The sequence below is a fragment of the Pteropus medius genome, unplaced genomic scaffold (assembly GCF_902729225.1).
Source record: "Pteropus medius unplaced genomic scaffold, Ma_sr-lr_union100, whole genome shotgun sequence".
Lineage (NCBI taxonomy): Eukaryota > Metazoa > Chordata > Mammalia > Chiroptera > Pteropodidae > Pteropus > Pteropus medius.
The window spans coordinates 6388492-6415483 of NW_024354875.1; the positions used below are offsets into that span (position 1 = coordinate 6388492).

A 26992-nucleotide genomic window follows, 5' to 3' on the forward strand; every position below is an offset into this window, starting at 1 on the left:
CATGAATGGTTTAGAAGTAAGTCTGATATAAATACATAATTGAACCTTGGACCACTGACTATCACTAATGGAAAAATCATTCTTGTCTGTTTTCTTGTGATATATATCCTACTGGAAAGACCACATTAGAGTAATTATCCTTTATTAATATCTGGGCATCTTTAAAATGAAGAAACTAATGGACATCTTCACAAAGTTCCCTGGAATCCGAGAAGCAGAAGTCTACAACTCTGAGTAATGTAAGGAAGGAAAGAAAGCTTTAAACGATTGAATGAATCAGACAAAGAAAAATGTTTTATGATATGCGTGACATCAGCAGTAAAGCAAAATAAACTTGTGGACATTTCACTGCAACTTCCAGGAAGGGAAATGATAAAAATGTTTCTAGGAGTAAGAAGAGGTTGTGAAATAGAAATTAATTTCAGGATTCCCATTCTTAGCTGAGATTATAAAATGTCATTAATGGTTTTTTAAAATGGAAATTTTCATTTTCAAAAACAATATTTTAAAAATGCACCCAAATTTATCTCCCCAATGCAGAAGCATGGCCAAGATTCACAGTTAATTCATGGTGGTGGGGGGGAATACACAGGCTGAGTTGTTCTCTTACACTCTTCCCTCACTCTTGGACATCCACTAACAAAAAACAAAAGTCCTCTTTTCTCCTTCAGTCAAAAACCAAGTCTCTATGTATATCAACTCAAGCAGTCAAGTAGTATTCAAGCATAGTCCAAGTAGATGTTTGCTTCATTCTCTGGCCGTTCTGCTCTACAAAGAGCCAAGTCTTTTAAAACACTAATAATTATCAAATCATGGTACTGGTTACTCAAGTCTAAGATGATCCCCAAGATCCTATCCCCCAAGCCCAGCATACACCCCTTGTATAATTCCCAGGACTGTAATATGATGGATTTTACTCCCATGATTAGGTTATGTCTCATGGCATAGTTGACCTTGAGGTAGGGAGATTATTTGGGTGAGCCTGATCTAATCACATGAGCCATTTGAAAACAGGGTTTGTCCAGCTTACCACAGAAGAGAAAGTCAGAGATTGGCAGCTAGGGAAGGATTCCATGCACCCTGTTGACTGGAATATGGAGGAGGCCATGTGACAAAAAAATGTGGATGTCTTGTAAGAACGGAGAGCAGTCTTTAGCTGAAAACTTACTGGGAAATAGGTACCTTACTCAGTCCTACAACCGCAAGAACTGAATTCTGCCAATAATATGAATGAACTTGGAAGTGGAGTCTTCCCCAGAGCCTACAGACGAAAACTCAGCTTGACTGACATAATAATGTCAGCCTTTGAGACTCTAAGCAGAAAATCCAGCATGTGCCTTCTGATTTACAGCACTAAAAGCTAATAAATGGGTCTTGTCTTAAGCCATTACATTGGTGGTAATTTGTTATGCATCAGTAGAAAACTAATACAGAAGTAATCGTCTTTGGGTAAAAGTCAAGATTTTTTAAAATAATAGTGATATCCTCAGCCTCAGAGTCCTACTCCCTGCTCCGGGAAGGATAGGACACTCTAGTGCTCTACCAAGCCCTAAGAGAGACACACAAATGTGTGATCCCAAGGTGGATCCAAAGTGAGTTCTGGGACAGCCCACTTGGTCTCAGACCAAGAATTACTAGAAATTCATTATTTAAATGTTTATAGTTTTTCCAAATCTTTCTCCTTTCGTTCTCTGATATCTCTTGATCTAATTAGATATTTCCCTCACTTATTAGATATTCTTTTAGGCATAAAAATTTAGCCTGTATTCTTTGCTTGTAGGCTTAATATAGTATATGAGAGAAGAGGAAATAAAGATAAGAGAAAAGATACAGAAAAAAGATATAAAGAAGAAAAGAATGAAAGGAAAGGAGGGAGGGAGGGAGGGAGGAATAAAGGAAGGAAAAAAAGAAGGAAGAAAAGGGGAAGGAGAGAGGGAATGTTTCAATTGTCTATAGCTGTATAACACAACATTCTAAAACTCATGGCCTTAAATAACAGCCATTTTATTATCTCATGTGGGTTGACTGGCTCAGGTGGGTGTCTTTTCAGCTCCATGTGATATTGGCTGGGGATAAAGGCATCTAGGGACTTGGCTGGGCTTCAAAATCCAAGAAGGCAGCTGACACATGATAGCAACTGCTGTTTGGGAGTTCAGCTAGGGCTGTCAACCACAGCCTCATTGTCCTCTCCAAGTGGCATCTTCGTGTGCCTTGGCTCCTTACAGCATGGCAGTTGGGTTTCAAGAGGCGGAAAGAAGAAATTGTACATATTCTTTAGGTCTGGGCTCAGAAGTCCAAGAACATCACTTCTACATTCTTGTCATCAGAGCCAACCAAAAGAACAGCTCAGATTCAAGAAGAGAGGAAATAAGCTCTACTTCTTCATAAGAGAAGACATGTATATGTACAGACTGGGGAAGAATTGCTGTGTGCCATCTTGGGAGACTCACCTTGTTACCATGGGAAACAAGGGAGAAGTACACCTACCACCACCACAGGAATCCTTCAAAAATTAGGTCTCCACTTAGGGCCTTACGATGATCTACGAAGTGGTATAAAACCTGTTCCAATCGTTGAGACTCTCCTGAGTCCAACTTCTTGCATTCTCTCCATGGCTCATTGCATTCTAGAACCCACTGGTCTCCTAGCTGTTTCTCAAACTCCCCAAGTACTTCCATAATTATCTCAAGGACTTTGCCTTTGCTCTTTCATTTGGAATAGAAAACATTCTCCAGTTATCCAAAAGATTCCTTCCCTCACTTCTTTTAGCTCTCAAATCAAATGTCAGGGAAGCTTGTCCTGACCATCTTACATAGAATAATAACCTCCATTGTCCCATTGCTGTGGACTAAATTGTGTCCCCCCTGTATTTATATGTTGAATCCCTAACCCCTCAATATGACTGCATTTGGAAAAGGAAATAACTAATGTTAAATGAGGTCATTAGGATGGAGCTATAATCTGATTAGAATCTTTATAATCACTGTCTATTTCTCTGCCATGTGAGGACACACCAAGAAGGCAGCTGTCTACAAGTCAAAGAGCCCTCATCAGAAGCTGAATCAGCCAGTCCCCTGATTTTGGACCTCATGGACTCCAGACTGTGTGAAATAAATTTCTGTTCTTTAAGCCACTCAGTCTACGGTATTTGCATGGCAGCTGAAGCTAACTAAGATACCCACCAACACCCTCTGCCTGCCTACCATGCCTGGTTTTTCTTCATAGCCCTTTATCACCACCTGGATGGTTGTACATTTATTTGCTATTTGTGTGTTATCGGTCTCTCTCCACCACACCACAATCTCCAAGAGGAGAAACTGTGTCTGTTATGAACTTTGTTGCCCTGTCTCTAATACCTAAATGAGGGGCGCACAAAGAGCCTATTGATAAATATTTACTGAAAAATTTGAATGAATGAGTAAATAAGGATTTTTTTTTGTAGTAACGAAGATAGAAACAGTATTGTCTCTTCATCGGCCAAAAGCATAACACTTCTCCTCTTTCCTAGCAAAGAAGGCAGATGTTTTCAAAAGATAGTGCAGATGAAATGGTGCAGGGACAACACTTTATTTAAACCCCATGAGGACAGAGTGGGACAAGAGATAAAATGGTGTGATGATGTAGGTGATTTTGGATAGAATACAGCCCGTAATCTCTATAATGACCATATTATATTTTTATAACTTTTCTTAAATGCATTGCATGTGAGTGTCTCTCACCCACAGGAACCTGTTAATATAGTGTAGGTTAGTAGATCTGTCCACTGGGAAAAAGTGATTCAATTCATTACAGACCTATGGTGTGTTTTAAATTTGTGGCAACACTGAAGGTGTATCTCAGGGCATATTCTAAGCGCTCTGGGGGTTTGTTTCCATAGCAGGCTTGCTGATGGTGTCCACTGAGACATTGCGTTATGAGTCTGTGCCAGAATATTCTAATGCCAGAACATTGACCCTTTATGGGAGATTATCAGTACCTCGTTAACAAAAAAAGATAAGTCTGCAAGAAGCTATGGGACAGAACTGTGAAGCAGCTTGACAACTGTTTCTTGGGCTTTGTGAGTACTTCTTTTGTCTATGATAGTTCTTAAATGCAGATTTCTCAGTCTTTCTGGCCAATGGCTGAATAAAGCAGCTGATGGTGCAGCCTTGGTTTACTGACCAGGAAACTGAAAGTGAATAAATTGTTTAAGGTTGGGTCGCAGAAGGAATTAAAGAAGAATCAAGAAGAAGAGCTGAGGAATTTAAACTAATGGTCTGGATTTTAGTGCCAATTCCACAGTGAGAACATAAAAGCTACCACCTAAGAGGTCACATTTAAGGGGTACTTTTCTAGCTACCAAATCAGAATATCCAGCTTAGTGTCTCTGTTATCAAACCACTTCTCTGAAGATGCCTCCCTATGCCCCCCAAAGAAACCTGAGAGCTATGAAAAACAAAGATCTACAGAAACAAATTTGACAGGTACTCTGTATTAGTTTCCTAGGGTGGCTATAACAAATTACTGCAAATTTATGAGTCTGTGCCAGAAAACACAGAAATTTATTCTCTCACAGTTCTGAAGGCCAGAAGTCTGAAATTAAGGCATCGAGAAGGTAGGTTCCTTCTGGAGGCTCTGAGGGAGAATCCTTTCTGTTTTTCTCTCCTAACTTCAAGTGGCAATCGATATTCTTTGGCTTAGGAACGAATCCCTCCAACGTCTGTCTCCATTGTCACATGGCTTTCCCCTCTGTGCCTCTCTGTGTCGTCTTCTGTCTCTTACAGGATATTCATCGTTGAGTTTGATGGTATCACCTGAAGTCTTATCTCAATTATGTTTTCAAAGACCGTTATTCCAAGTAAGATCATCTTTTAAGGGTCCAGGGACTTGGGAACTTGGGCATATCTTTTGATGGACACTATTCGACCCACTGTATACTCTTAACCCGAGCTCTCAGTAGGCTCCCAGTCTCGTAGCCACGAATATTTGCATTACTTGGTTTTAAAGCACAGATAAGATGAATGGCATTGTTTGATCTGTAATGTCCCCTCCCCTCTCTAATGTCCTATTTCACTTTCTTCAAATCTCTCTCCATTTATATCTCCCCAAACACAATTCAACAGTTTCTATAGATTCCAGCCACCCCCTCCCCCAAACCCAGTGGTTCCGCAGACATCCCCACTTTTACAAATTCACATCTAGTTACAGGATGTGTTGAAATGCATATGGTCTTTAGATCTTGACCCTGTGACTTAAAGCTTCTTTGTCATGTCACCTTAGATGAGGTCCCCACCCTCTCTGAGGTTCAGTCTCCCTATCTATAAAACAGGATTTTCCAGTAGAATTAAAGACATCGTATGTAGAATACTCAGTTCACTGCCTTGCTCATATGTTGCAAGGGCTCAGTCAATGCTAGTGAGTACTATTGGTCTTCCAACGAACACATTTAATCTGTGCTTTATTGAGTGCCTACTCTAGGTATGGCACAGTAACAAGCATTGCGGAAGTTTTTCTGAGACCAAAGAAACATCATCACCCTTACAGAATGCACAAGTGGATTGTTTTATGTTCTGAAATCCTTAGAGGAAGAAGGTTCAGTAATGCCCTTGAATCAGAATGTGACCTGCATGGATCATGCTCTTTCTGTGTCTAGGAAGACATGCACTTTTACCATTACTGATGATAGGTATTTAACCTAATTTAAACCTCTTTGAAAACAATTACCTTTCAATAACAACCTTTTCTCTCCTGAAAACCTGTAGCAGCTTCCTGGTAATTTCTTACCAACTAAATAAGCCCGTCATCTTCTAATTTTTCATGCAATTATTGATTTTCAACCATTCAGTCACTTTCTAGCAATCTTCTCTTGTTTTAAGTTGTGATGTTTTGATTTGCACAGAGAATTCTACAGGTCTAATCTCACCACAGCAAACTCCCTATGAGCTCTTATACTATCAAATAAAAAAAAAAAACAAAACCTTTGAGTTGGCCAAAATGATGCCCCAGATGCATTGCCAGTCTCCTCTAGTGTCTTCCGAATCATTCAAAGAATCCAGTCAAGTCCGGATACCAAATATATTTCCCTCTTTGCCAATTTCATGGGAATGACAAATCCACATAAATATAAGATAAAGCTCATGGACTACAGCCATGAATCATAAGTCATGATATTGATAAGATAATTATTCCATTCTCCAATCCTACTAGATAACAGAATACCACTATTTTCTAGGATCATTCTAGTCACTATTACTTAAATCTTGCCTTCTCTTTTAAGGTCCAGACAGGGTTTACACACTGACATCCCACGTAACTAATTCAGCCCCCAAATGAATTTTGTTTGGAAAACACAGAACAAAAACCTCTTGTTTTTATTTGTTTGTTTTTGTTCTTACTTTTAAGGGTCAAGTGCTTCCAAATTCAACATGGCCCCAACCGTTCTCTATTGCATTTCTATCTATTTATGTTACTGCCTGAGGGCATTTGAATTGGTGAGCCCTGAAGAAATGTAGCAATATCACTGGAAGATGTTCAGTACTATTGGCTAATAGGTCCACTTAGAGTTACTAATAACCCGTAGTCTGCTAGGCACACCCATGCAGAGCTGGCTTGGTCATCCTGACTCATGGATTTATATTTCAAACTTGCTCAGACAGTTAATTGTCAGATTGTTTGATTCCAAGAACCACATGTTAAAATAAATTTCACTGAGTTACAGCACTTTGGTATTTCCTAAGTTTTGCTATAAAAATATCAGGAACAATATGCTTGAAATTTTCCCTCAGTAAAATATTAAAGCTTTTAATTTAACATTTTAAATAAAATTTAAGCTGTCCTAATAAAGCTCAGAAAACAGTTAAAATTGTACACAGAAATTTGAGTTCGGTCTTCTCCACATGGAAAACTCAATCTACTCCAGTTAGTGGGTGCTCCACAGAATACATTTTCTTTCATCAAATATATTGGGCAAACTCTCTGATAAATACAGGTCTATCTATCTATCTATCTATCTATCTATCTACCTACCTACCTACCTACCTACCTACCTACCTATTGTCTCTCTGTCTGTCTCTTTCTCTCTCTCTCTCTCTCTCTCTCTCTCTCTCTTTTATGGTAGGACATCTATCTGGCTTGTTAGTATGCTCTAAGAAGAGCTATAGTGTATGTTATTTCCCAAATTCATTTGTCCAGCAAACTCTTTGTGCACAGAACATCTGTTCACAAGCACATACTTTAAAAATGGCTGATGCAGACTGATGAGCAGAATTTGTGACAAATACTTAGTACTTCAGTGCCATCCTGGTGACTGAGCCAACCCTAAAAACTGTCAGACCCCTGTGAGACCTTCAGAGGTCTCAGAACTGCTGAGTCCCTCTTTCTTCATCTAGAAAGTGAATGATTTATGTTCTTTTCCCATTTGAATAGCTTCTGATTTTCTCCAAAGTTTTATAAAATCATATGTGGTCGTTTTCATGTAGTCATGATTTAATGACTAAAGGGGTACTACCCTACAAAACAGTTTCCGGTCTTCCCAGGCCCACCTGGTTTTGCATAAATACACAGTTAGAATTTCAAGGCCAAATGGTAATTGTTTTCCCAGAGACTCACTGCATTTTCCTTAAGTGGCATTTCAAGCCTTGGAGTGTTGAGATCATTAAAAATGTCTGCCGTTGACGGCTTCATATATCCAAGACATTTTTATGGAGTTATCCTCAGAACACTGAGACAGTCTCACTCAAGAAAGAAAACCAAGAGAGGCTAACTAACTTTATTATTTAGTCTCTTAATCTTGACAGGAGTCGGTCTGAAGTTAGGGCTCCTTCAGTGCTGCCAGTATCTCCATGCGCTGCGTTTTCTTTCTTTACTGTAGTGAACGAGGACAAAAAAAGGAGGTCACAGGCCCATCTCCTCTCCTGAGCCTTCACTTCCTGGGGTTGAAAATCTAATGACTCATCTTCAGGACTGGCATAAGTGGTCTGGCGACAGCCCACTATTTTCAACGATAATTTGTCTTTTGATGGTTCAGGAATAAGTGGAAGCAGGACAAGTCACAAATACAGGCCACCAACCACTCCGATTTATGACTCTTCTTTATAAATGCAGGAAATAGAAAAAAAAAAGTGCAAGTTTCTCAAACTAGGAAAAGATAGTTGTCTGGTTATGGATGAAAACAGAATTTTGTTTGAAAATAACAACACCTCCAACTAGGTAATAAAGTTATAATAAAGTCCATTCCAAAGGAAAATTAGTTCCCATTAAGCAAGTCATTCTTAACACTGTTCATTCTTATCATAGATGCAAACATATGCTTTGACTTCTCTTCCAGGTGATAATCTGTACTTGAAGAATTAAAAGTCTTTTGTTATAAATTTGAGTGAGTCTGGGAAAACTACTTAGCTGTCCTACCTGAGAAATTGCCAATATTTGATGATGGTAAAAAATTTGTATGAATTTATATTTTTCTAGCAAGGATTGGTGGAAATTAAAAAAAAAAAACCATATAGTTGTCATTGTTCATGTTTATTGATTGCAGAAGATGAAAACTCAAATCAAACTAACATTTAAGCAAAAAAGGTGAAGTGTTGGCTGGGAAGTCTGAGGTGTGCATTTGCTTCAGGTACGGTGAGATCTAGGGCCCAGTTTGTGATGTCTGAACTCTCCCTCTGTCTCTACTCACTTCTCTCTAATCTCAGGCTCTTTCTCCATCTGGCAGCAGGAGGCCTGCTCATAGTCCCAAGCCTATTTTGTCCTTATAGCTCCTGATCCTAGAAAAAGAGAGGGGCTCTCTTCCATCTTTTACATACCAAATCTCATGGAAAGGCTCTGGTGGGCCTTGCTTGAGTCACGTGCTCATGGCTGACCCAATTACCATGGCCAAAGTAATAGGCTACTCTGGGGTCGTGTGCCTACCCTACAGTCAAGACAAACAAGGCCAATGTACCAGCATGGCGGAAGTTTTCCAAAGGAAGAGAGGCTGGTAATAACTATGTAGAGTGACAGGTGGGTAGTGGACTAATCGGGGGATGGATCTCTTCATAAATTACATAAATGTCTAACCACTATGCTGCACACCTGAAACTAATATAAAATAATGTCGGATGTCAACTCCAATTGAAAAATAATTTTTTTTTTTTAAAAAAAGGAAGAGAGGCTGTCCGGTGCAAACAAGGAATGGCTAGTACAGAAGATATGAACTTCCTGACCATCACAGCCCTGGAGAGCTGAAGGTAAATTCAGAGCTCAGCTAGTCTCCTCTTTCCTATACGAGATGCTGCTGAGGACTCCTCACAGCTGTGGTAACCCTGAGCACAATTGCAAGACCTATTCTCCCCAACTACTACCTCTCTCTGAGGTGCCTGCTGATAGAAGACTTAAAAGCCAGACACTCAAAAATATAATAACAAAAACAATAGTGAGACAAAGTGGCTAGAATTGAAAAAAAATTTTTTTTTAATTTACTCATTGGAAATTATGTTTCATTTAGACATCAAGAATTTCCTTTTGTCCCTCCTCCAGTTTGCAGCTGCTTAAGATAAGGTTAAGAAAACATTTTTAAAATACTCTTTGACTCAAATGTCCCCAAGCCCAGAAACTAGTCAACTGATACGAGAACTATAAATCACCTTAAGAGTGCATACTCAATGCCCGAAAACATTTGCTGAAGACTTATTCCCAGGCCTACCTGACTTTGCAGAAATACATTTAAAATTCCAAGACCAAACAGTAATTATTTTCCCAGAGACTCGCGTTTTCTCTAAGTGGCATCAGGTAGCATTCACAGCTAAGCATTCTTCTTATAATTCTGACTTGCCCTCTGAGGAGGGGATCAGAGCCTCTACCTTCCCCATCATCTGCGAAAACCATAACTAGAGTTCCCCTGACGAGAGCACCCATCTCAGTTTCCACACGTGGGCTGGTCCCCTCTCTCCTCCATTTCCATCCCACAGAGCTCTCCTGCCCCGTCTATAATGACAGGTCACTCATCAGTTATCCTCTATCACAGAGCCCTGTCTGCTTCCCTCATGGAGCTAATCACAGTTTATTGCAGGTTTATTTCTTTATTTGCCTGCTTCCTGTTGGTCCTAGATTATAAGCCCCGTGAAGGCAGAGGTGTGTTTTATTTGCCAGTGCCCATCTGGCAATTAGCATAGTGCCTGACACATTATGAATAATTAAAAACAACTGAATAAAGTAAATATCAGAAGAAAGAGCGAACTTAAGACTTCTTGGTGATTGGCCAGGCTGAGAAAAGCAAAGGCAGGCATACTTACCAGGCACAGATCATTTCTTTTTGGGAAGGTGATGAAATGGATTTGGGGAGGGGACCAGAGCCTCTACCTTCCCGGTCATCCATGATTCCTCCCATCTTCCAGTTTCCATTTCAGTAAGTATTCTCTGCTCTCTTCCCTATCAAAACTTGATCCTATGAAGGAGAAAATAAACTCCTTCACTGTGTTGTATGTGACTAGGAACAGCATAACACTGTAACCTGTTAATACAAAGCCTCAAACTCTTATGCATAGCTTTCAGCCATGGGAGCTAGGGAAGACAGAAGGTATATGGAGTATCTTAGAGTCTGGGGGGGAAAAGGTAAATATATAAAATGTTGTCTATGATACCCTCAATTTATAAAGAAATAACGTAATATTATCTATGTTTCTATACTTAATGGACATCCTCTATTTCTTATTTATATACATATTTCCTTTGTATAGTGTGTATATGAAGGGGAGGGGCTCTTTAAAACTTACACTTTGAGATGGATCTGGGGTGAGAGAAAATGAATTCTTCTGATTAGAAGTAAAGAAAGGGCAAGGCTAATAGTCAGTACCCTGGAGAACTTTTCATAAATGGCCGTGGGGTAAGAGAAGAGAAAAGAAGTAGGAAGACACAAGACAAAGGGGGAAGAATATAAGGAGGACAAAGGACTTCGTAACCTTGCTGAGTTCTAAAAAGAGGATGGAAAGAAATATTTTTGTCTGGGGCAGATTAAAGTGTGTTTTAAAGTATTTTTACTCACATGTGGGAACATTTGTTGTCATTCTTATTGAGACTTGAAGCTGAGGTCTGAATAAATCCATCCTTAACCCCTGGCTCAAATTGTTGCCTAGCCAGTGTCGAAGGAATCCACGTTTCTAAAGAAGTCTGCTCCTTCTGAGACACACCCTATTGGTTCATAGGTTTCTAATCTCTCTTAAAACACAGAAATGCATTTAATCTCTCCCTAGGTATGGGTCCAAACCGGTGGTGAGGGCCTTGTCATAGTGCACTATTAATAAAGCACTAGGTCATCCATGGTCATGTGAATAAAGTCTTTACATAGTAGTCTGGCTCCTTTCTATAGGGACTCTCATTTCTGGACTAGCCATTCTCAGCCAATGTGTTCTTTTGAGTCCTTGCAGCTGAACGCGCTTCCTGTTACCTACCTCTTCAACTCACCAGTTCGGTGCTCAAAGTATTTATGCCACGAAGTCTTGAATACTTGACTTCAACTGAATACTTGACTCCAACTTACTTAGGAAAATGTAAATAATGCTACTAACAATTATAGGTGCTGGGACTTGCTTTTTGCTTTTTTCCTTCTCAAGGCCACCTCTAGAGATTTGAGGATGATGAAATCAATAGCTAGGTGTCAGAAAACATCTCAGTGCCAGAAAAGAATTGCTGATGCCACAGACACAGAGAGAATCAGACCTGCCTTCCTTCTACTTGTAGTACTGATGAGAATGGCATCAACCTGTACAAAGGGACCTGAACTCATGTCTGGGTCATATGTTTCCATGCACCCTGATGAAAACTTTTTTATGGTCAAAGAACAAATATAACAGTAACTTCATGTCTTTGTCCTCACCACTGAGCCTGTCAAGGGGATTTCTCAACTTTTCAATACCCCCGCTCTTAGCATGAAATGACAAGTTGATACCTCAGTAAAGACTGCCATTTCTTCAAGCATTTGAAATATTTTGAGCAGGCCACAAAACTGAGAGTTTTCGGTATCATTCATAACCATTCTGAATGAACACTAACGCTTAATTTAATTTGCGTTAAGGATTTCCACATTGATTGACCATAGTCTCTCTGTAAAGTAGTTTTGGAAATTGTGAATACTGGGATTTAATTACATGCCATATTTTTCCAATAAAGGCTTGTTCAGTTTGGGTCCAAATAAGCAGCTCTATGGAAAATAAGGCATAGAAACCAGTTAGAAACAGAAATTCCTGAGGTGTGAACTAACACACTCATGAAACTCCAGAATGCACACAATCAGTTTTCATTCTAGTCACATAATTCTGGAGTTCAATGAACCACTTCCAACTTTCCATTTCACAGATGAGACCGAGAGAGTTTGAAAGTCTTGTCCAAAGTCATGGAGTGTGTGGCAGAGTTAATGGCAGAGTTAAGACTGAGCTCTATACCTTAACTTTAAAATAAAGCATTGCCCTCGCCTTATGATCCTTTTCAAGTCCAATCTGTTGATTATCGTTTATTCAATCAACTTCAATAACTTCAATCAACACAAATTTGTTGAATGATTATGAGGTGCCAGGCACTGGGATTTGACTGTGAAATAATGCAGAATTGGTTCCTGCACTCATGGAGCTTACCTTCGAGTGGGCGGCACAGATGACAAAATAAGTAAAATAATTACAAATTGGAATATGTTCTATAAAGGAAAAAATCAAGGAGCTGAGAGAGAGAATAACTGGGAAGAATACACTTTAGATATAGTAGTCACTTATGGAATGATAGCTTCCACCTTTTGAAAGAAGGGCATTAAAGCTCAGAGATCTGAAGGATAGAGACAGCCATGAGAAGACTTTGGAACGACATGAGAAGAAGATTCCAGACATAGAGAGGTGCTTTCCATGTTGTTGAGCATAATGCCAGTCTAAACTGTTCTCTGTTAAAAGACATATGATGTCCAAGGATGAACCAAATCTGTCCCCCACACATACATGGTTTAACTCTTTATTCAACTCAAAACGCTTCCTATATTCATAAGAATGAAGATCATCCTGTTATTTAGGATGAGAACCACGCTCTTATCCATCTTCTCTCCCACCCCATCCATTTGCCACAAACAACATAAGAAGCTGATGTTGTTCCAGTTTCCACTCCTAATCCTACTCAAAGAAGCTTGACTCCTTCCTAATTAAATTGAGGATAAATCTTCTTAGCAAGAAAAAATAAAATAAAATAAAACATAGGACTTAAGATGTTATTCAAATAGTTCATGAGTAGATAAGAATACCACCCGCTCTCATCAGTTATATTTAGAACATAATGGGCTCGGTTCTCCATATTTTACACACTAAACGGAAGTGTAACTGAAAACAGTGCTCAGAAAGTACAGTTGCATCTGAGTCCATTCTTCTTCAAATTTGTCCCATCACAATATCCCAGAGCCACTAATGTTCATCTGTTTTTTTTTTTTTTCTAAATTCCCCTTTGGATATAAATAGGAATACTTTCTCAAAGTTTCAGCCAACCTCCTCTAGACTCCTTAGTGTTCGACCTCACGAAGTATGATAGAAACATTTTGGAGGTAACATGAATGCAAGACCACCTTGTCCATCTGACTTAGTAAATAAGTTGACCTCTCAAGTAATCTCGGATTTGATTGCTACAGCTTGCCCAAAGCCTGGTTGCACTCCAGCCAGTGAATTCAGTTGAAATAGTACTAATGAAGCTGAAGCTACAGACTCAGTTCTCCTGGGGACTAATTAGCTTCACACAAAGAAAAACATTCTTCCAAATTTTCCTCATAACTCAAGCCATCTATTTTGGAAGTGCACTTACTGAGGAAGGAAGGATCTCTACGGTAGACTCCCTCTTCTTCTCAACTAAATTTCTTGCAAGGGAGATTTAGACTCATTAGCTCAGCCTTCTTACTTAAGAGTTATTTCTCAAATGTCTGCATTCCTCCCTCATCTCGACACTTTATTAAAATAGTTTCTACTAAAACCACCAACAATCTGCTAAATGCCCTGAGTAAGTACCATTCGGGGCCAATCCATTTCTTCAGGGAGAAACAACAATGGCAAACAGTCCCACTCATGGAAGATAAATGAGCCTTAGTGGATGCTGTGCTACCAGATCCTTCCCCAGGCTGCTTGGGAGGTTGGGGGCTGAACGTTCTCAGCTGCGTTGCCCTTTGGGAATCCATGTCAACTGAAGGAAGCTATCTCTCCCAAAGTCTCGTGCTTTCCTGGGAATCGCCAGCATCCAATAACTGGTGAGTGGGGGAGTGAGTATACAGGTCAAGCCCTCTTTCCTTAAATCAAGACAACCCTGAGGGGCCATCCTTATTCTTAGGCTCCTTATGGAATTGAAACCTATGTTGCAACCACCATGATATGACACCACAGTTAATGAGGATGACGTTGGACTCTCCCCACCATGGAAGGGACAGCATTTGATTCTGACAGTCATATAAACACATTTTGAAAGACCTGGGTTTGCCTCCCGCCCCCCCTACCCCCCACAGGGCCTCAGCCAGCCACACTATCTGAAGGCTTACAGAGCATTTGGCCCACTGACATGAGTCCTATGTAACATCATATTAAACCAAAGAACCCACTTTACAGCAAAGAGGTGTGGTAATGATCACATGACCATAAAATCTACTGGGCCCATTATTTACTGCAACACTCAGAAGCTGCTGGCCTAATAGAACAATGGAATGAATTTTTGAAGGGTTAATTAAGGTGCCAGCTTGAAGATGATATCCTGCAAGCATGCTGCTTCCCTGCCACTAAGGAAAAATTCAGCATAAATTAGTCACCATTATATTGGTGTTAGGTCCACAGAAGGTAGAATACATGTATCCAGAACTTAGGGGTGGAAACAGGAGTGGTCACATCCACCATCATGTCCAGTGATGTGCTTTTGGTCCCAATAACTCTAATCTCTATGGATTTAAAGGTTCCCAGAGTGTAAACTCTTGCACCAGGTGGCAAAGAAAGAGTCCCATTAAACTTTAGGCTACTGAATACACCCAGTCATTCTATCTTCTCACGCAAGAGGCAGGAAGGCGAAGCAAGCTGTCTCCACTCTGGCAGGAGTGATCAATTCTGATCATCAGGAGGAGATAAGGCTACACAGTGGGGAGAGGAAATACTATGTCTGGTACCCAGGTAACCCGCTCGAGCTTCCCTTGGTAGTCCGCTGTCCAATTCTGGTAATGAATGGATAAAATGCAGCAGCCATAGCCTGAGAAGGGCATATTGACCAGTGTTCAGAACCCTCGGCATTGAGGTTCTGAGCTATCCCACCAAGTAAAACACATACACCAGCAGAAATGACAGTAGAAAGTGAGATAAATCTAGAATGAGTAGATCAGTTGCAGCTTTCAGACCAGCTACAGTGGTGGGGCCTGTAGTTTATCCTACTAACCTTTTTCTTATAAGTTTACCCAGGGAAAGAGATCAGCCAGAATCCTGGGGAGCTGGTCCCAGAGGCATCATATGAAAAAAGTGGATCCAAGCAGCATGAAGTGTAGACAGTAGTGCACGTTTTATTTAGTGCCCCACCTGTCCCTCCTTCTCCAGGTTAAGGCACCCATTCCTTCAGTTTCTGAGAGTGCAAACAGCAGAAGATTTTCAGATGAGTATTCCTCCAGAAATTTTCCTATGTTAAGGAGAGCTACTGTACACAAAGACATGCCTCTTACTGGCTGCCCGGATCCAATGACTGGACAATCCAGGAAGGCATAGAGAATCAGCCCCTTTGCCTCAAGGCAGGACAACTCAGAAGGGCTTGACTGTGTCAGCGACTATTTCTGAATCTTGCAGATGCCCTCCAGGCCTTGGGAACCAGGAAATCCAAGGCTCTGGTCCCCTCCAGTTCCCTGGCTCCAGACTACAAGCATGAGCCTTCTCTGCGGTACTTTGGCCATTCCAGAGAAGGCACAGGACATGAGATCTTTTCTGTATTCACTTAGACAGTCTGAAAAGAAATGAGTTAAATTAAAGCTAATTGGTGAAGCTAATTACTCTATTGGAAATACTTCAAAATGCTTTCTGCAAATTGATGCACAAGTTGAATATTTATTCCACAAACATTTGTTATCTTCTCTGGTGTGCCAGACATTTTTCTGGGTGCTAACTTCTCGAAGGTAGTAATCTCTAAGGAAAAGTAATAGTTGTTTTATAAAATGCACGTTGACCAAGGTCCACATTCCTGCTCCAGACGAAGGTTGTGCATGTGGCGTGTCAGGGTGAAGAAGATGCACTTTGCCTCTGTTCAGAGTTCTACCCTTGCAGTATTGCAGCTCATGCTGCAATCCACCTGGTTTGGGATGCACTGTCTAGCTATGAGGTACAAGGGGAGCACAATCCCCAGGGGACCATAATGCAGAGGCTGTGACAGCTCCACCCCCACCCCTGCTCCATTCACAGTTTAGAGGATGACATATCCGCAGGCTTGAAATGGGAGGAAATCTGGTCCTTTCCACCATCCTTCCAGGTCCAGTTAGTTCAACTCCTCTAAAATGTTTCCCAGACTTTTCTGGCCCGAGTCATTCATCCATCTGGGCTGAACCATGCACGCCGATCCAGGCATTTACAGTGTTACTTAACTTCTTTGTTGTTGCTTTAAATCGTCGATCCAAGATCATTATTGTTGCTTTAAATTGTTGACCCAGATAATGGATGAGCGCCTGGAAAGCGGGAACAGGGTCCTAACATTGCCCAGCTCAGTAAATCTAAGAGGTATTCCATGATTTGTTTAAACGACTATTAAGTAAGATTCATCCACAGTTGGGGGTCAAAAGTGAATGAGTCTTAACACTTCTCTCCTCAAAACCTCCCACTGGCTTCCCATCACACTCAAAAGAAAAGCCGATGCTGTTAAAGTGGCCGACAAGGACCTCTGTGACCCAGCTACCTGTCACCTCTGGGACCTCGTCTCCTACCACTCTTCCCCCTGCTCATGTCTCTGGCCTTCTCCTTGAACCAAACACACTCTTTTCTCGCCTGGGAAGGGTTGCCAGATTCAACAGGTAAACTACATCATGCCCACCTGAAGCTGAATTCTAGATAAATAATTTTTTAAGTATATGTATGTTCCACACATTGCACGGGACATACTTAAACAATATTTGTGTTCTTTATCGGAAATTCAGCTTGAACTGGGCATCGCATGTCATATCTGGAAACCCTTTGTGCTTCTTCCTCTGTGAGGACCACTTTTTCCCTAGGTGTGTAGTGGCTCAGCCCCTCCCTGCCCTCAGGTATCACCACATTAGAGACGCTGCGCTTAGCAGTCTGTCTAAAAGAGCACATCACCATCTGCTCTGCCCCTCTCTATGCTCATTCCCAGACTGATTCTTAGTGCTCGTGACAGCCTATCAGTATATTCTTATAGGCTGTGGGCCATCTTCCCCTACTGCCATGTCACCCGCATGTGAGCAGGGACTTCTTTCATTTACAGGTACATTCCTCGTTCCTGGGACACGGTCTGCCACTGCTCTGTCCCAGGAACGACTTGTTGAATCAATAAATTTGAATGGTTTATAACTTGCTTTAAATTGTTGATCCAAGTTTAAAATTTTAATATCACTCTCCTTCAGGAGTAATACTTCTCCTCATCCTCCCCTTCACCCATCATGACAGCTCCTCTCTCTAAAAAAAAAAAACTCAAGGCCCCGCCTCGCCCAGGCCCCGCCCAGATACGGGGGGAGGCGCACAGGCAAGAGGGGCGTGTGGGGAAGGACCCCAGCGGGATCCCAAGGGAGGCCCGCGCACCCGCCGCGCCCTGAAGTCCTGCACCCACCCAGCCCGCCGGCCTCGAGCGATCATCACCGTCCGCAACCTCGGGAAGCCGCGGCGCTCCAAGTTCTACCAGCCTTGCAGTGAACATAGACAACCGCAGATCATCAGGGAGACGTTCCATTTGGTAACCAAGAGAGGTGAAAATGTAATTTCCTAGAAGGAGGATTATTAATTGGAGGCTCTGACGCCAAACCGATTTACAGACATTATGCAATGTTATGTTGTCTTCTGTGTGGATTCTTCAGAAAGTGAACTTGGCATTTTAGATCTAATTCAGGTGTCTGTGGAAACGTTAGTCCGGTGTTTTGAAAATGTCTGTGAACTGGATTTAATTTTCCATGCAGAGTTCACGGTGTTGATGGTGATGGGGGCGTTGCTGTTACAGACCAACGCAAATGAGACCCTTACACAAAATGAACTGGAGAAGTCTGAGGCTGGCTTATATGAATCTTCCTGACATCCCAAGAAATATTAACGTTGGTGACATCAGTATAAAAGTGCCAAACATGCCCTCTTTTAAATAATAACAATTTTAAGGTCACTCCCAGGTAAAATCCACCTGTTTACCATGCGGTTGTTTACCAAAAATGGAGAAGGAAAGTCTTAACTTTTGCTCTTGGATTTAAGCCAAGGTACTGTGTAAAGTGCTGTTAAATCAGTATGATGATTCAATGTTGCTTTTCTTGCTCAGTGATTTTGAAGCAGTTGAGTAGTTTCGGTGTGATTTTTTTTCTTTCTTAACTATATTCCTATGCCCACCTAAGGCATACCTCTATGCATTGGCGATGACAGTATTTTGAAGTATTTGAGACATTTCTTTAAATTATGTACAGCCTAGAATGTTGGTGTTTAGTATGGATCACAAGTGCAGCATCCTTTAATTTTTCCTGTCATTTGTCACGATCGTTATTTAAAGAACCAAGTATGTATTGCGTGAAACCATCATGACTTTCTTCTTTTAGTTTAAATAAACTCCAAGGTAACTGGACTTCTAAAGTAAGAGAGACAAACAGAGAGAGAGAGACAGACAGAGACAGAGACAGAGACAGATGGAGACGCAGAGACAGAGACACAGAGACGGAGACAGAGAGAGAGACAGAGAGAGGGAGAAGGAGGTAGGGAGGGAGAGAGAGAGAGAGAGAGAGAGAGAGAACATTTCAAATGACAAAGAAATTTACCTTGACTCGGGCTTCTTCCATTCAGTCTTTTCCCTCTGTTCCATGCTGAATGTCAGCTTGGAGACATAGATGTCGTTTATATAAAAGTCACAGGAAAACATTTAAGTTCTTATCCTTTAATCAGCAAAAATGTATAGCATCAGAAATCCTACTGATACTTGAGTCAGAGGACTTGTTTGACCTTGAATTTTCCCTGAGATGTCATATGGGCCAATTTTTCTATAACTTAAAATCTGGGAAGGTAAAAACGGGCATTAGTAATTGAGAGGATAACCCAGGTTATCTCGTCCCATGATCCACTTTTCTCTCTGTCGCTTGCCCAGGGGTAAGGAGAGAAGTTGCCCTCCATTTTAGTACAGAGTGCAGGTAGAAAGGAAACTGTAGCTGTTATACAAATTGCCATGAGGAATACTGCTCTCATCGCTATTTCTCAAGCACTTGGAGGAGGAAGCATGGTTTGTAAGCATCTAAGAGGCAACACCCTTGTTTCTGCAAAGTGGACAACAAAGGGACTCTGAGCTTACCTATCCAATACCCCGCAAGACAGCTTATGCCTCCTGGATCCTTGCTCAAGGCAGCTGTTTGAGCCAGGAGAGCACTCGTCAGTCTAGACTAAATGCAGGCTTGGGAAAACATACAGGTCTCCACCACTCCAACAGCGAAGAGAGACAAACAGAGAGAGAGAGAGAGACAGAGACAGATGAAATATTAATATTCCTTTCTACCTGAACTCTATAATAAAGTTGACTCTTGGGCTTCTTCCAAGACTTTCCGTGACTTTCTCCTGCCCCTGCCACTACCACCACATTGGGCCAAGTTCCATCCCCATGCGCCTGATTCCCTACTAACCAGCCCTTGATCCCAGCTGGTCTCCCCCTCAGCGATCTGGAGGTTTCTGCCAGGCACCGATCTCCATGATTTCTTTCATTTTTTTCAGAAATTGTTACTAATACTCTAACTTCTGCCCCATGAAGAGTCTTCTTCCCGGCTTTCAAAATCCTCCCTCTTTCGCTTTAACTAACCGACCTCCACCTATACCTCCCCGCAACAATCTCTCTAATTTCTACTTCTTTTCTAGTCTACGTCCACCTCCAGGCACCTTTCTTTGAAGGCCCTAAAATTCCAAATTTAGCATTTGATTATGTACTCGCTGTGTTTTAAAGTTTTTTTGTTGCCTTTTCTCCCCAATTAAGTTGTAAGTGCCTGGACGTCTGGAATAACCATATGAAAAATAAAAATCAAATCTGATGATCGATTTATTTTTAAACGGCCCCAGTGGCATAGCACCTAACACCTAAGTTGGTAGCTATACCCTTGACTCTCTTCTATAACCAATAAAAAGAGAGGTCTTTGCTGGTTCAATGGCTTCCTAACAATGGACTTTAGACAAGCTTATTTGACCAAATTTGGGGAATCTGCAGTGTCCTGACGCTTTCTCAATTAAGTTTAGCCTATAGCTTCTTTTCAAGGAGTCAAAATAAACATCGAGGTGCTCAACACTGATTGTACATTACCTTTAACCCTTATAACAAACGTATGCAAATGGATTGTTATCTTCATGCGAAGATTTTTAAATAGCTTAGTCAGGTAAGAAACATGCCACGTAGTAAGAGTGAAATCAGGATTTGAATGCAGGCTGGGCTGACTTTCAAGCCCTTGAGTTGTGGCTTCCAGGGCATCTCCCAATCATTCTGTAGGTGTTATAGATTTCACACTATTAGGATAAAAATAGATGAACAAAGGAGTGTGGGTTCAGAGGAGCAATCCATCAAATGTTCAAATAAACCAGCAGCGTCATACAGCTGGGAATTAGTCGATATATTATTTCTTTACATTTCAATGGATAAAAACTAAAAATCACAAAGTCTTCAGAGAACACCACATTTGCTCAAAATGTTGACATGTTGAACTTGATAGTGCTCAGAAAATTTTAAACATCTACATATAATTGATTATCCTCCTGAGGGAGAAAATCAGTTTTACTTTTTCTGTAGTTTGGTAGAGCTTTATTTTTTCCAAAGGTCTTCCTTTAGAAATCTAAACGCTTAATTCAAATAAGTTCTGGGACCCCACGTAGCTCCATCTCACACAGTCGAATTGAAAAACCCATGGCTCCATCGCCCAAAAGGTAATTTACTAACAACATCTCTTACAGAATAGCAAAAGGGATCAAATTCCTAAACCATGAAAATACATACCAAACCCTATTTCCTCTCACACCCATTTCTCTTCTAGATTGAAGTTGTTTTAAAGCCTCTTGTTTGCCAAACCCCCAAAATTCTTTCTGAGATTTAATCCACATGAACTCTTTCTGTCTTCCCACTTCCACATTTTTCTACTTTGATCCAGTTTCTTTCCACCTGGCCTCGTTTGACCACACACACACACACACACACACACACACGCACACCTGAATAGCAGAGTTGTGACATAGAGTATTAAGTGTGAGAAATTAAAAGCCACAACTTTTCAGGCCTCTCTAAATCCTACCTTTTGCCGTGTGATTTTGTAGCTTCTCCTGTTGAGTAAGAAGTTACTGTGGAGCCAGTTCAAGCTTAAACTTCAAAAAAAAAAAAAAAAAAATGCCTTGCCTGACTCTCTCTCTCCCTCCCTCTCTCAATCTTATTTTTTTTTTTTCAACCTTTACATAGCTATGTGGACAAACTAAGATAGTAAGTAAGTAAGATAGCCTACTGTAAGATGAGTAGAGGAGAGCCTAGTTGTTCTAGCTGAAAACATCCTAGACCAGCATACAGTCAACCAACCACCATATGTGTGAAAGTACAGCCAAGATCAGCAAAGCCAGCCAGCAGCTAGCACACCAACTCATCATAGACACATGAGCAAGCCCAGCCGAGACCAGAAGAACCACCCAACCAAGTCATAAAGTCATGAGCTAATTAATGTTTGCTGTTTTAAGCCACTGCCTTTTGGAGTGGTTTGTTACACAGCACTAGCTAACAGATCCATTATTGAAAGAAGGAAAATCAGAACTGGAAGCAGAGGTGAAACAGCAAATACTCACTCATAAATAAATTTGTTTCCTTTCAATAGAAGCTGATATTCATCAGTGAGAGTTTCTAATAGTCAGCAATGCTTAAGTTCAGTGTTATTTTCTTCTTCTTTTGGTATGATCCAAAAAAAAAAAAAAAACTATTCATGGACTTCCTAGTACAAATGTAGAAATCTTTTCTAGCCCCTACTTTATCATAACAATATAATCTGCAATCTTCCTTATAATCTAAAGCAAAGGTCTTTTTTCACCATCCATGTGGCTTCTGGTCAAAGTCCATTGCTTAAGGGTTTTGCTGAGAGCAATGCCTACATATCAAGGAAGTATTTATCAAAATCTGTGAAAGGTTTGTGTGTGAGCAACAGCAGTGTGTAAGTCATTGGTTCCTGACAGAGCTGTAATGAAATTTATATAGCATCTTCATCCACTTTGAAAATATTCCTCTTCTGAAGATATCTGTTAGCTTTGACATTTTGGACATAAATTGTTTTGAAGTTAAAGGATGTACCTGTGAGATGTTGCCAAATAACTCTTTTTATCACATCCAGATTCTATCCCTACAAGATATTCTATAGCTTGGTTTTTACAAAGCAGAGCTTTGTAAAAATAATAATGATGATAAAGCATTTCCTCAAGATTTAACAAACATACACATTTTAAGATAAATCGAATTAGGAAATAATATGTAATGTCACCATCTGGTGACTCCCTCAAAATCTTACAACCATCTCCATGCCGATAATCAACATTTATTAATGTCTTAAAGCAAGAAAAGATAATTTTTAAAAGAACATATGGGAATTGTTTTGTAGTGTTTGATAATCTCGTAAAGAACAGTGTATTGGAATGTCTTTGGGAGTCCTTTGCTTACAACACGGAAATCAACCGTAACTAAATTAAGCAAAAAGAAACTTATTGGGAATGATATGGGATGGCTCTAATAATAACTGTTTTTAAAGCTTAAAAAAAAAAAAAATACACTTCAGAAAGGACGAGGAACAAAGTAGCTCCAGGTATGAGGTGTCACCTCTTCAAATCGCCATCGTCGTGATGAACAATCTCCAGTTATTTTCAGTCTTTTTCTGTAATTTTGCTTATGATTCCAATTCCGGGAAGAGAGTATGTACTTGGCCTAACTCGTATCACTTACTCAGTCTTGCCCAAGGAAGTCTGAGCCATCTGAATTGGTGGTCCCCCCGGGCACTGCTTCCAATGACGTAGATAGAGTGTGGGTGGAGGGAAGAGAACTCGTTCCCCAGAGCGATGTCAGGGTTCTAGAACCTGAAGAATGAAAAACCGGTGCTGGGAAATCAAACAACAGATGTCTACACAGAAGTCCACGCTTAAAAGACTCTAGGAGGCTGAATAAAACTGAAAGACCCCTTCCCCTTCCTCTATCAGCTTCCGCTCTATGGAATGACTTGTAAATGTTTTTAAAAACATCTCTAAGCACAAGGTCTGGGCTGAAGGTGGGAGATAAAGTCAGAGTGATTTGAAAGAAGAGAGAGTATTAACTTTCAGCTTAATTGGGCATAAAGAAAATCTTGTTATACTCACTAAAGCAAGGTAAAAAGGGAATAGAGGATTTGGAGAAGTAAAAAACGAACACAGACAATGAAAAGTAAAGGGAAGGAAATAAATCCATCATCAGGGGAAAAAAAATGCCGTGATAACGATGACTTCTCTATGAAACTACATAGACTAAAGAGACTCAGACTGTGTGCTTGCCTATGTTACATCTTAAATGTGACTTCAAGGATATCTAGGACAATTCTATTTTTTGTATTATTATCTACTAGAACTGCCTCTGTCCTCTTTTCTTTGTACCTAAACTGACTTTTTCCTTTTATAATTAATTTAATTTCATCTTGTGCTGCTATTAGTGATGGTGGAGAATAACATGCCATTAACCTTCCTATAAATATCTTCTCGAATGCTTACCATTCTTAAACTTATCTCCAGTCCTGCTGTGAATCAAGCCGAATAATCAAATGACCTCCTCCCATCAGTCCTCTGTACTCAGCCTTTAACGAGCTTTTCTGAAAGAAGAGATGTCACCTCTACTGTGTTCCCAAAGGTCCGTTTGTTCTCCACTTGGAGTGGAAATGGTTTTTAAAAACAGGAAGAATCATACTGATCTGACTTGAGCTTGATTCTTATCCTTCCTTTGAAATACATGCACCTGAATGTCTTCCCACACAAATGCAGTGTGGAGTTCCCCTAGAGTACATTAAGGCATCTCAACCTGGAGATGTGTTAGCATCACAGCATTACAGGGGCAGCAGCCATAATAAGGAAGAGCCAGGCAGGGCAGGTCAGCGAATAGCCTCCAACCAAATCAGCCAGTCATGAAATATGATACTAACATCAGGTGATAGTTATACGTGCTGGACCTTAGGTCAAGTGCTTTGCATGCATGATCTCATTTAATTCTCTCATCCATCCTTGATTTAGGATTATCTCTCTTACCTGCGGATAAAATAAATAAATAAATAAAAATAGGGACCAGAGGGTGAAGAAATTTATTCAAGATTACACTTGTAAGAAGTATCAGAGCCAAAATTCAGACCAAGTGATCTGGCTCCATAGCCCAGGCTGGCGATTGCTGTCCTCACGAAGGCGAAGCCCAATGCTGGAGGTGGAGCTGGAGTGCCCAGTCTGGCGGGCAGCTGCCTGAGGGTCCTGGGGAAAGGTGACAGGACAGTGCCCCAGGGTGACAGGACAGTGCCCCAGGAGAAGGTATTTGACAAGGACTCGGCAGGATATGGGAAATGCAGTTAAACCAGCTAGGCCCTGCCAGGGGTTGGGCCTGGTCTCAAGTCTTAGCAGGAACCCATATACCAAACAATGTCGGAGGCTAACAGCTTCAGGCATGCCCAGTATGAAGACTGGAGTGTTACCTGATAGGTCATTCAGGCAGAGCTCACGAGCCAACGAGAGACAAACCTGACAACATATCAGCAGTCACAAACCATTAGGGCTGTGCTCAGTGTCTGGCCCTGAGCCTAGATAAACAACCACCCAAGAGTCCCAGAGACAAAAACTGGACCGGAACCTGTGTGCTTCCTACCCCACTACAACCCTGCTTATCCATCCAGGCTCTGTATCCATCCAGGCTCCTGATCCATTTCCTGCAGGACCAGAACCCTTGAAAAACCTGCCCAGCCCCTTCCTGCCCACCCCCGCTCTCCAATGATCTGATCCCTTGTTCCTCAACCCAGCAGCCATTTGTCAGTAATACTGTTTCATTCCAAGTACATCCTCCCTGGATTCACAATGCTACTTACTATCCATTGACACTGGCTGGCTACCATGACTATGCAGAGATATTATTACTATACCCTCTGTCCCCAAACTGGACCACTTGGCTTCCCATGCCAGACCAGATTAAACCCAATCTTACCTGGTAATTCAGATGGCTTGCTACCTTCTTTGGACAAGATCTTCCAAATGGCCACTCCCAATTGTATCAGCCCTTGTGCCCCCAGCCCAGTCTGAGTCAGCTTACTCCTCCTCCCTACCGGCTTATGGGTGGCGGATCCCTACATACTTGGGGACCAAACTTGAACATACCATGGTAACACAGGTTGCAAAGCAGTAGCCCGTTTTTATTGACCAACCCTACATGGTGTGGGGCAGGCTGTAGCGAGTGTTCACACAGATTCGCAGCACGCACCTGCAGTACAAGTCAACAGGATGAGGGCCGCTGTGAGCTGTCTGTCTTCACACCAGAGCGAGGGATCACAGGGGCCGGCACGGCCCCGCCCCCTCCTGCATGTCGTCGCACTTCTCGGCATCCATACTAATGTTCTGTTACGGAGGACCTGCCTCCTTTTACCGTCCCACGTTTTCTCTGAACGTCCACTTTGGCTTTCCATTTTGAATTGCATCTCTTCTCTCTGCTCATTGTTTCTGGGGAAAAAAAAAAAGCTATAGAAATCCTTCCCGCTGCTGTCCCCTTGGCCTATCTCCATGCAGGTGGAGGCCTGCTTTTCACGCTGATGGCTTCACTCATTTGGGGCAACATCAAACCACTCCAGGGAAGCCTCACAAAGAATAACCTCAGCTTGGCTGCTACTCGATCGCTGTCAAGAGCTCGGATGAGAGGAGCAGCGTTTCCAGAAGTCTGAGACTCTTCGCCTGCAGCCAGGACTGTTCCCTTGAGAATGAGAATGAGTGGGTTTCAGGAGTCGTTACATTTGTATAAAAATTTTTGAATGTATATTTTCCTGAAAACAGGGTCTGTAGCTTTGATCAGATTCTCTCCCTCACTCACCTGTCTACAGCCTATCAGTATTGCACCTGGAATATATCTGCACCTGTGTTCCTCCTCAATCACCCAGGTCTCAGCTCTCAGAACTACAGCCTTCCAGTGGCCTTCTAACCTATGCTCCTGCCAGCCCCCAATAATCAGACTCACTGCAATGAGCATAATCTTTTGAAATGCAGGTTCGAGGACATGGTTCCATAGTGTAGCGGTTAGCACGTCTGCTTTACACGCAGAAGGTCCTGGGTTCGCACCCCAGTGGAGCCATGGTCCATGATCTGTGGCCATGCCACCCTGAACAAGCCCGATGTCTGATCTCGGAAGCTAAGCAGGGTCGGGCCTGGTTAGTACTTGGATGGGAGACCACCTAGGAAGACCAGATGCTATAGGCATAAATAGTAATAAATAATATTAATAAATAAAATGCAGGTTCGATTGGGACAGCCTCATAGCTTGAGAGTGTTCCGCCCTTCCACTTCTGCTCATCCACTAAAATACTATTCTTTTGCTGCTTTATTTTCTGCCCTCTCTGGATGTTCTGCCTTTGCCAGCCCCATTCCCACAATCGTCATGGTCCTGAATCAAAATGAATGTGTGGAGATATGGTACAGAGAGACAGGACAAAGGTGAGGTCGTGATGAAACAGTGGGCCTGTAGGCTGAAGCCGGGGGTGGGGGAGTGAAGGGGAAGAGGGAAGGGGGGGTGAAGACGCGAGGGGTCCCAGAGCTGCTCTAGAATTGGGCTGGATAGAAATGGCGGTTTTAAGAAGTGCTTCTCTCCG

At 41.5% G+C, this 26992-nt stretch overlaps 1 long non-coding RNA gene and 2 pseudogenes across 1 annotated transcript; 2 read left to right on the forward strand and 1 right to left on the reverse strand.

Annotated features, from left to right (window-relative positions):
* Positions 1-7799: 7799 nt before the first annotated feature.
* Positions 7800-13939, reverse strand: LOC120597028 (uncharacterized). Its single transcript, XR_005651311.1, has 3 exons — positions 13780-13939; positions 10251-10402; positions 7800-8068 (listed from the first exon to the last, which is right to left on the reverse strand). It is a non-coding gene; the product is annotated as an uncharacterized LOC120597028 (long non-coding RNA).
* Positions 13940-16627: 2688 nt separating this feature from the next.
* Positions 16628-18210, forward strand: LOC120597110 (AP-3 complex subunit sigma-1-like; annotated as a pseudogene).
* Positions 18211-26487: 8277 nt separating this feature from the next.
* On the forward strand, positions 26488-26603 carry LOC120597385 (uncharacterized; annotated as a pseudogene).
* Positions 26604-26992: the final 389 nt, after the last annotated feature.